Here is a 10521-nt window from a genome sequence, read left to right on the forward strand (position 1 = left end):
CACGGTATGTAGCACCGGCAGATAGAGGAGGTGGCTGATATTCAGAAATCCTACCAGTCACTGGACAAAGCTGGACTGAAAGACAGCACGGAAGCACTAATCATGGCAGCACAGGAACAAGCACTAAGCACAAGATCCATTGAGGCTGGGGTCTATCACACCAGGCAAGACCCCAGGTGCAGGCTGTGTAAAGATGCTCCAGAGATAACAGCAGGGTGCAAGATGCTAGCAGGCAAGGCATACATGGAACGCCATAACCAAGTGGCCGCCATAGTGTACAGGAACATCTGTGCCGAGTATAACCTGGAAGTCCCAAGGTCAAAATGGGAGATACCCCAAGGGTGATGGAGAATGACCAAGCTAAGATCCTGTGGGACTTCCAGATACAGACGGACAAAATGGTGGTGGCTAACCAACCGGACATAGTGGTGGTAGACAAACAGAAGAAGACGGCCGTAGTGATGGATGTAGCGGTTCCGAATGATAGCAACATCAGGAAGAAGGAACACGAGAAGCTCGAGAAATACCAAGGGCTCAGAGAAGAGCTCAAGAAGATGTGGAGGGTGAAGGTGACGGTGGTCCCAGTGGTAATCGGAGCACTAGGTGCGGTGACTCCCAAACTATGCGAGTGGCTCCATCAGATCCCGGGAACAACATCAGATATCTCTGTCCAGAAGAACACAGTCCTAGGAACAGCTAAGATACTGCGCAGGACCCTCAAGCTCCCAGGCCTCTGGTAGAGGAACCTTTTAAAAGGTTTTTTAAAGAACCTTTTTTGAGTGGTTCTTTAAAAAACCATTTTAAATCTTTCAAAATAAAATGCATCATAAATTGAATTTGAGTAGGGTAAAATAAATACGAGCACAGCATAGACATACATTAATGGTTTATTGTCATTTTGTAGTTACCAAAAGACAAAAAGGCATTTTAACCCTCAGCACAACATCACTACTAATACATGTCACATATTAGTGTTTTAAACAGTAATAATTAAATATATTTGCTATACTATAAATATATATATATAAATACAATATCTACAGATAACACAACAATTAATACATGTATTGTTTAATTAATAAAACATCAGAAAGTGATAAAACACATTAGAAATAGCAATAGCTTCATAACAGACCAATAAATCAACACATTTTCATCAGCAGATGTTTGCATGTTCAGTAAAAATATTTCAACAAGTTTATGATTAAAATGATCAATGAACTTCAGCCTTATGCTATGTAATGAACGTTTCATGTTGTACTCATGGTCCTTTGTTAGTCCAGTTTAGGATAATGTCTCTGACGTATTTATCATATCAAATATATTTCATATCAAAACAAGCCCACACCTGCAGTTGTTTCAGTTTTTCACTGGTGTTTCCTGTCAGCTGGTCAACCTCACTCAGGTGGACATCCATATCAGCCAACCAAACGACAAGTTCCTCCCTTTGTGCTTCAAATCCCTCCCACTCTGAGACAAGGAGCTGAAAGAGAGAGAAAAGAGTCAATTATAAAGGAGAGAAAATGGTAAATGGCTTGTATTTATATAGCGCTTTACTAGTCCCTAAGGACCCCAAAGCGCTTTACATATCCAGTCATACACACATTCACACACTGGTGATGGCAAGCTACATTGTAGCCACAGCCACCCTGGGGCGCACTGACAGAGGCGAGGCTGCCGGACACTGGCACCACCGGGCCCTCTGACCACCACCAGTAGGCAACGGGTGAAGTCTCTTGCCCAAGGACACAACGACCGAGACTGTCCAAGCCGGGGCTTGAACCGGCAACCTTCCGATTACAAGGCAACCTGCCAACTCTTGAGCCACGATCGCCCCAAAAGTGAAAAGTGAAACCCTCCTCAGAAGGTTTTGACTCGCATACCTGCAGTTGACCTGTGATGGACTCCAGTTTGGCGTTCACGTCATCCCTCGCCGATGCCAACAGCTGAGTCTGCCGGGTGCCCTGGAAGACCTGAGTTAATGTTCGACTCCTCCTGGTTCATGTAATTCTATTTCGACTCCTCCTGGTCAGGCTGTCCAGCTGGATGATCCGAGGTCTCCCCTCTCGCGGCTGCCTCTGAACACAGAAACACAAATTGCATCTGAAGCAGGAGGTGCAGATTTTTTTGCTAATCTTTTCTAAATCCAGGCTAGATCACGTGGAGGTATTTGGAAAACTTTTTTGGCCAGTGGAAGACTGTTGTCTTGCAGAAAGTCAAATCAAACATATGCGATACACAATCAATTCACAAGAACACATTATAAAAAATAAGTCCAGTTCTTGGCTGATTTCAAGTGAATTCTGCATCAAAACAGGGTGACGAGTGTTTGCAGCAAATGTGAGCACAAAGCCTCACTTTGTACAAGCCTGCTATTAAAGTTCTCCTCTATGCAGACGACTTTCCTGTTTTCAAGGCACAACTTAGATCTGCTGTACGAATCTTATGGATACACACTAAATGAAACAATAGTGTGCATGACTCCAGATTCTGATCCCTCATCCTAATATGGTCCCAACATAGCAACAGCAATAATGCAAATGTTGAGGCTTCAAAATACAAGCCTCAAAATACAGCCATTGACCCATGTCAATGGCTGATATGGGTTTTATCATAAGGGTGATAAATATACAGATTTCAGTCTGTCTTAGAGATTTGATGGTCTTTTACCTGCAGATGCCCTATACGTGCCTGCTCCATGGTTTTTCACAACATTTTGCACATCACTATTTGATACAGGAAGTAGGTGAACTATAACAAGTCATCTTTCTTTGTGAGAGGACCATATTAATGAAACAAACCTCAATGTCATCATAGGGATCCCTAAAGATGCTCCTGCTGCTTCTCTTCCTCCTCATCCTAAGCTTCCTTCTCCTTGTCCTCGCCTTCCATCCAATTGTAATTCAACCTAATTGTGTTTCCCCCCCTCCTCTTCCTCATTTTGTTGGAGCTGTGAACACAATTAATGTGAATCTGGATTAATTTGTGCAAACAAGAAAAATCTACAGCTTTTTGGTCAGAGGTGCTCTTGTGATTTAAGCCGGGTAGAGTAGATTTATGTGTTGATGCTACCTGCTTCAGCTCTGGCTGTTGAGTGATATTTACACCCTGGCTGGATTACAAACTTTAACCATGTGCTGAACTTTGGCCCAGCGTTGATACCTCTTGTTAGTATAACGGCCTATTCTTAGCTTGTATGTATGATGTATGATGGTGGATAAATGAAATATACAAAAAAAATTAACTATATTACAAAAGAACATCTATCTTGGAAACATCAAATGACCGGAGCATAACTTGTCAACTAGTCCGAAAATAAGTTATACAGGAACAGTCAAAGACACACCTTCTCATGTCACATTTCTATTCACATTTCTATATAATTAGATTAGACAATAAAGAGTTATCTAATCTAATTATTCATTCAAAACACTTATGCATAGCTGTATTTTATACAGCTCATACAGAATTCAAAGTACAGGTTCATGTGAGTATTTAATGTACGGCTCAGATCTACAGAATTTCAGAGTTTCTAGAGCAGACACAGAGCTCACATCACAATAGGCTTCAGGCGCCATTTTAGTGACTTTAACAATATATTAAATTTTAATTTCGGTCTAGCTGACATTAGGTTATGTACGCAGCACGCAATTGAACCACATATTTTAGAAGTCAAAGGGTCAAATTAGCTGGGAGCACCTTCACTTAATTATAACAGTGGTTTTGTTACGAAAACAGTTTCTGTATACCGGATACTAAATTGCTGCTGGGTGCTTTGTAAAGTTTACAATAACTAGTATTATCATTATGCTATATTTTCAAAACTATATAATAATCTCAAAAGTAATGCCATGGAGTAGAAAATAGTAATGCTTTATTAAAATTTAAAACTAAAGTACAGTATTTGAATGTGTGTATTGTGTCTACTGTTTGTTAACTCACCATATTCATAATGGGTTTGCGGGGTTAGGGGTGTGTGTGTGTGTGTGTGTGTGTGTGTGTGTGGGGGGGGGGGGGGGGGTTAGGGTCTTTAAGCTTTCACCCCCCACCCCTGCACCTAAGCAAATATTTCTAACTTTTATTTGAATATTCAGCTTCCTACCATCTTCTCTTAAAGGGTAATTGCCGGGTAACCCGCCCTCCCCCTTCGCACACACGTGCACACAAAGAAAACACACAGTATAATTCACAGCCTCGTTATAGTGAATAAATATTTATGCCATTTACACCATCAAACTTAGATTGCTAAGGATGAAGAACCTTTTGTTCTTTAAAGAACCATTTGTAATAGCTGAAGAACCATCCACAAAATAAAAAGGTTCTTTGACGTATGATGGTTCTTTAAAGAACCATGAAGACATCTGTAGAACCATTTAAGAACCATAATTTTTCTGAGTGTATACGCTTCTTCTGGGGTATACTCTCAGCAGCATATTAAACATATCAGGTCCCCATTAGGAGAATCATGTGCTAACGGCTGTCTAAATGACTCGGGTAAAGTTTGTAGCATGCGTGCTTGTTGTTTTTGTCTGCTTCCACTTGTCTTTGCACTAGGATGATGTCGGCATAAATGTCATATTCATTTTGTTCCCACTAGTGCTGTCAGCGTTAATCTGAAATGACGTTAATGCCACAACACGGCAAATCTCCGTTAACGAGCTACTGCGGATCACCCCGTGCATGGGGCTGGACGGCGTCAACACGTTAACGAGCAAACTGCACTAACGCAGTAGTTCCCACCCATGTAATTGAGCATTGCGTGGCACATCCGACATGCTGTTTTACTTTTGTCCATGACGCGCTTACCTTCAGGGTCATACTTCACATGAAGACCAAAATAGTTCCAAAGGCCAGATCTGAATGAGGGTGGGGGAGGTTCAATTTGCCATGTTGCAACGAGCTTAGCTTCTGTCTTGCTAGCTTGCTCTGCGCTCAGTGGATCTGCGCTCAACAGTGCAGTCTAGGCGGAGTAGTCAAACGCAGATCCACTGAGCTCTCAACACAGACAGCATCGTCAGAGGAAAAGTTGATAAAGTAAATTAAAAATTTTGTATTGTTCGATACATATGCGTACCGAACCGAAAGCACTGTATCGAACGGTTCAATATGGATACGAGTATCGTTGCACCCCTATATATATATATATATATATATATATATATATATATATATATATATATATATATATATATATATATACGTATGTATGTATAGTGTCGTTAGACCCCAAAAAGAGAGACCCAGATCACCCAGGGAAAACACAATTCGAAAAGTTCTAAATTGATTTGAGTGAAATTGAGTGAAATTAATATTTGATTATTTACAACCAAGCCCGGATTCTCCCTTCCACAGACTGGCTGGGTGCCCATATGGCACAGATATTAGAATCAAATACAGATACTCCTGACTGGAAATTGTTCTGTCCACAGATTCATTTTCTTCCATTCCAACCTGTCTACCTGTCAGGGACCTGGGTCTGAGGGACCCAGGGCCCATAAGCAGTTTTGGATTTATAGTACTTGTTATATGTACTTTTGATGTATTGTGTGGCTGTCCCTGGTTTCCCTGCTTGCAGGTATGTGTATGGGTCTGTGTATGGGTGTGGTGCAGCTCTCTCCGACGCTGGATTGTTTCGGAAGACTTTCGTTAGTTTCCCAGTTAGAAGTCAGTGAATTAGAGTTTGGTTACTGAGTGGTGTATTTACGGCTGCTTCTGTTACTTTCCCAGGAGAATTGCGGGATGAGAGGCAGCAAAGACGGACCATACACTAACACTAAGGAGTGGAGACACAGAGCACTGACACTGGATGAGGACACAGAATGGAAGTCTGGGACACTAGGGGATATATTGTTGTTTACTTCACCACCTTGTAAATAAACACTGTTTGCACTGAAGAGTCCGGCGTTTGGGTCCTGTTTCCCCACCTCCCCACGGTCTGCTGACGCAGGCCGCGACAGAACGATCCAACCATCATGGATCCAGCGAACTCTGTTTTCACCTTGGAGGAAGAGTCTCTCGCGCAGCTGTGGGATTACTGCCGGGGTATAATCCACGCTGCAGATCCCTACAAGAGCTTTCAAGAGGTAGTATTTTTTGACCATTTCTTGTCATCTACTACCTTCACTGTCAGTTTTTTGGACATTAAAGGAATAAGACAAATAATAACGGCCCTGAGAGCTAGGCTCTGTTCTGAACTGTTTGGCTGGGATTGATTGGGCACGCGGGTTGGCCTCCTGAGCTGCTCCGTTGCCACCACGGGCATAGCGGTCGGCCTCCTGGACTGTTTTTATGCCACCACTGCTTTCCGCGTGGTTGGTCTCCGGATTTGCCTTGTCCACGCTGCCGTGCCTTCTACTCAGGCGGCCTCCAGACCTATTTGGTGATGGACCGTTGTGCCGTCGCCATCCAGGTCGACTCCATGAACTATGTTTTGGACTCTGTTTTTTTTCGAGCTCCGGTGTCTTTGTGAACATTTGATGCTTGGACTGTTGGGGAGTTCCTGTTTTTTCTTGTGTCGGTCCAGCAGCCTGCCGACGCAGGCCGTGACACTACCACAATGGGAAAAAACAAAGAGCTGTCACAGGACATTATAGACAAGATTGTAGATCTGCATGAGGCTGGAATGGGCTTTAAGAGTAACAGCATAAAGTTTGTTGAGAAGGTGACAACTTTTGGTGTGATTATTCAGAAATGGAAGGAATATAAAAAGACTGTTAGTCTGGAACTCCATGTAAGATCTTGCCTCATAGGGTGAGGGTTAGGCAGAGTTCAGGAGTCTGACAGCTGTGGGGAAGAAGCTGTTCCGGTACCTGGTGGTCTTAGTCCGGAGGCTCCTGTAGCGCCTCCCAGAGGGCAGGAGGGTGAAGAGTCCATGTGATGGGTGACTGGGGTCTTTGATGATTTTCCCAGCCCTTTTCAGACACCGCTTCCTGTAGATGTCTTTTATGGCAGGAAGTGGTGCTCCAGCGATGCGCTGGGCAGTTTTCACGACCCTCTGCAACGCCTGAGGCAGAGCAGTTCCCGTACCAGACTGTTATACGGTCAGGATGCTCTCGATGGTGCAACGATAGAAGAAGTTCACCAGGATGTCTGAGGACAGGTGGTTCTTCCTCAGAGTCCTCAAGAAGAAGAGGTGCTGGTGAACCTTCTTAACCAGCTTGGAGCAGTTGGTCGTCCAGATGAGATCCTCGGAGATGTGGACTTCCAGGAACTTGAAGCTGCTCACACGCTCCACAGCCGTCCCCTTAATGTGGATGGGTGGATGTGGGTCAGCATTCCTCCTGTAGTCCACGATGAGCTCCTTGGTCTTCTCGGTGTTAAGCAGCAGGTTGTTTGTGTCGCACCACTCAGCCAGACGATCCACCTCCTCCCTGTAGGCGTGGTGTCATCTGCAAACTTAATGATGGTGTTGGAACCATCAGCAGGTCTGCAGTCGTGGGTGAAGAGGGAGTAGAGGAAAGGGCTCATCACACAGCCTTGTGGTTCATCGTGATTGTAGATGAACAGTGGTTATCCAGCCGGACATGTTGGGGGCAGTTGGTCAGGAAGTCCAGTAACCATTTGCAGATGAGGGAACTGATGCCCAGGTCTGTCAGTTTCCTGATGAGTTGTGAGGGGTGGATTGTATTGAATGCTGAACTGAAGTCTATAAACAGCATTCTGGCGTAGGTGTTGTTGTTGTCCAGGTGTGAGAGGACAGAGTGCAGTGCGATGGAGACTGCATCCTCTGTGCTCCTGTTCTGGCGGTATGCGAATTGGTGGGGGTCCAGGGTGGGGGGGGGAGACAGGATTTGAAGTGTGCTAGGACCAGCTGCTCTAAGCACTTAGTGATGATGGGGGTGAGTGCTACTGGGCGGTAGTCATTGAGGCAAGATGGGTTGGAGTTTTTGGGTATCGGGACGATGGAGGTGGATTTGAAGCAGGCCGGTACCACAGCGTGGGCCAAGGACAGATTGAATATGTCTGTGAGCACTCCTGCAAGCTCCCCAGAACACGCTCTGAGAACACGCCCGGGGATGCCATCAGGACCTGCAGCCTTGTGGACATTGATCCTGCTCAGCACCGCTCCTACATCGGTAGGGGAGAGAGTCAGAGGTTGGTGGTCTGGCGTCACGTCTGCTTTGGTTGTGGTTGTGGGGTTCCCTCGCTCAAAACGAGCATAAAAGTTGTTGAGCTCGTTGAGGAAGGAGACATCAGAGGATGCGGGGGAGGGTTTGGTTGTCCTGTAGTCTGCAATGGTCTGGAGACCTTGCCACATGCGTCGGGGGTTGGAGTTGGAGAAGTGTTCTTCTACCTTCTTTTTGTAATGGTGTTTGGCTTTTTTGATGCCCTTCTTTAGATTAGCCCTGGCTGTGCTGAAAGCGTGTGCATCTCCTGACCTAAAGGCAGGCCTTCAGGAGGAGACGAACATCCCGGTTCATCCAAGGCTTCTGGTTGGGGTACATGGTGATCCGTTTCTGGGTGGTGACACTGTCTGTGGTTTCGGAGATGTAATCCAGTACAGATGAGGCGTACTGGTCCAGGTCTGTGTGGGTGAACATATTCCAGTCTGTGTTTTTAAATCTGTCCTGGAGCACTGCGTCTGTCCCCTCTGGCCACACTTTAATTGTCCTCACAGCAGGTTTCACACGTTGGATGAGTGGTGAATACCTAGGTGTGAGGAACAGGGAGAGATGGTCCAATTGTCCAATGTGGGCGAGGGGTGTGGCTTTGTAGGCTCCAGCCAGGTTGGAATACACATGGTCTAAAGTCTTGTCTCCTCTGGTGTGGCAGGAGACATGTTGGTGGAATCTGGGGAGGACTGTCTTTAAGTTGGTGTGGTTGAAGTCGCCAGCAACAATAAAAGCAGCCTCGGGGTGTTTATTCTGGTGTTTGTTAATGGCTGCAGAAAGTTCTTTCATGGCCAACCTAGCATTAGCGTCGGGGGGTATATACACGGCAGTGAGTATGATAGAGGTGAGTTCTCTGGGGAGATAATAAGGTCTGCATTTGACCATTAAAAACTCCGCATTAGGTGAGCAGTAGTGATGTGCGATACCACTGATTTCCTTTCCGATCCGATACCAAGTACTTTTCAGGGTGGTATCGACGATACTGATCCGATACCGATACTTTATACAAAAAAACGTTTTTTATTTATTTATCTCAAATTATAGCGTCATAATGATTACAGGACATCAGATTACTTGTTCTTATCACTTAATAATGCAGAGTTCATCATATAGAAATAAAAAAAACTGAAGTTGTGCGCTATTTGAACACGTTGCCTGCCTGCAGCACTAAAGGACTCTGTGAGAGACGTGTGTCTCGCCCTAGCAGCACCTGTCCCTCTCCTCCTCTTCAGTTCGTCTCAACATACGCGCCTCATACTCTGTGATATGATTTACTCTGAGGTGTTTGACAAGGTTAGTGATGTTGCCACAACCAAACATGCCAACCCTCCCGATTTTTCCGGGAGAATCCCGGAGCCACCATTCTCCCGAATTTCCACCTGGACACCAAAATTGAAAAACCATATTGCAGAATTCATAGCGCGGCCAAGCCAATTCCAGTTTCCAACAATGGCGGCAGCTACTTAGTTTTAATATTACTCTTATTTCTCTTTCTGGGTCGCAAAAAAACCCCAACTTTTAACATGTTTTCAGGTGAGAATGTAGCTGTGTAAACTTCAAATATCTGAGCCGATCGACACATCGTCTTCAAACCCCCGCAGGCTTTCACTACTCGGGTTAAACATGATATATAAGTCACTTTGATAACTTAAAAATGTTTTTGTTTGGCTTTTTCAGTGTTTTGTTTGTTCGTGAGTAAATCGGTTTGGCTGAGATTAAAGTTATTAGATTAGATTAAATTAAATTAAACTTTATTAATCCCTCAGGTGGGTTCCTCCGGGGTTTTCACACAGCTGTTTTCAAACATCAAACAGAAAACAATTAAAGAAAGTGTGAGATGGTCATGAGTTTACGCCAGCGCCCGGTTATATTTTAGATAGCAAGGAGCAGACGGCTGAGTTTCACTCCACCGAGGGAACTCATGACGTACTACCCGGCTTTCTTTAGACCGCGAAGGGCGGGTCCTCAGGTGGAAGCAGTCTCTGAATTTGGACACCCCTGCTGTTTCGGTGACATTTAACGTATTTTATCCGATAAATAAACCCTGTAAAATGTGCCCTTTTGATTGTCTCCCTAATTCTGAGGTCTCAAGGTTGGCAAAGTATAGCCACAACACCTCACTCTTGGACCACTTTTTTGCCACATGTATCGCAAACCATGTCTCAGCTGTTTGTGGAGGTAAAATACGTCCGCACAATTAGGCTGTGTCCCAATTAAGAGACTGCACGCTTGAAGTACGCGCACTACGCGTACTATGTACGGTGCGTACTATAAGTACGAGAAGTGCGGAAGTGAGAGGCTTGTGAAATGGGACGGTATACGCTTCGTTGCGCTGTTCAGGTTGCCTAGCAACCATGATACTAACCGCGAGACACGTTACATACAGCTTTGTTTGACAGAAATGAAGGAG

The 10521-nt window shown here is 44.7% G+C and overlaps 1 long non-coding RNA gene across 1 annotated transcript; it reads right to left on the minus strand.

Annotated features, from left to right (window-relative positions):
- Positions 1 to 883: 883 nt before the first annotated feature.
- Positions 884 to 3993, minus strand: LOC145424512 (uncharacterized). The gene is made up of 3 exons (XR_013905597.1): positions 2802 to 3993; positions 1884 to 2078; positions 884 to 1483 (listed from the first exon to the last, which is right to left on the minus strand). It is a non-coding gene; the product is annotated as an uncharacterized LOC145424512 (long non-coding RNA).
- Between the last annotated feature and the right edge of the window lie 6528 nt (positions 3994 to 10521).

This window comes from Astatotilapia calliptera, chromosome 23, assembly GCF_964374335.1.
Source record: "Astatotilapia calliptera chromosome 23, fAstCal68.1, whole genome shotgun sequence".
NCBI classification, from domain to species: Eukaryota; Metazoa; Chordata; class Actinopteri; order Cichliformes; family Cichlidae; genus Astatotilapia; species Astatotilapia calliptera.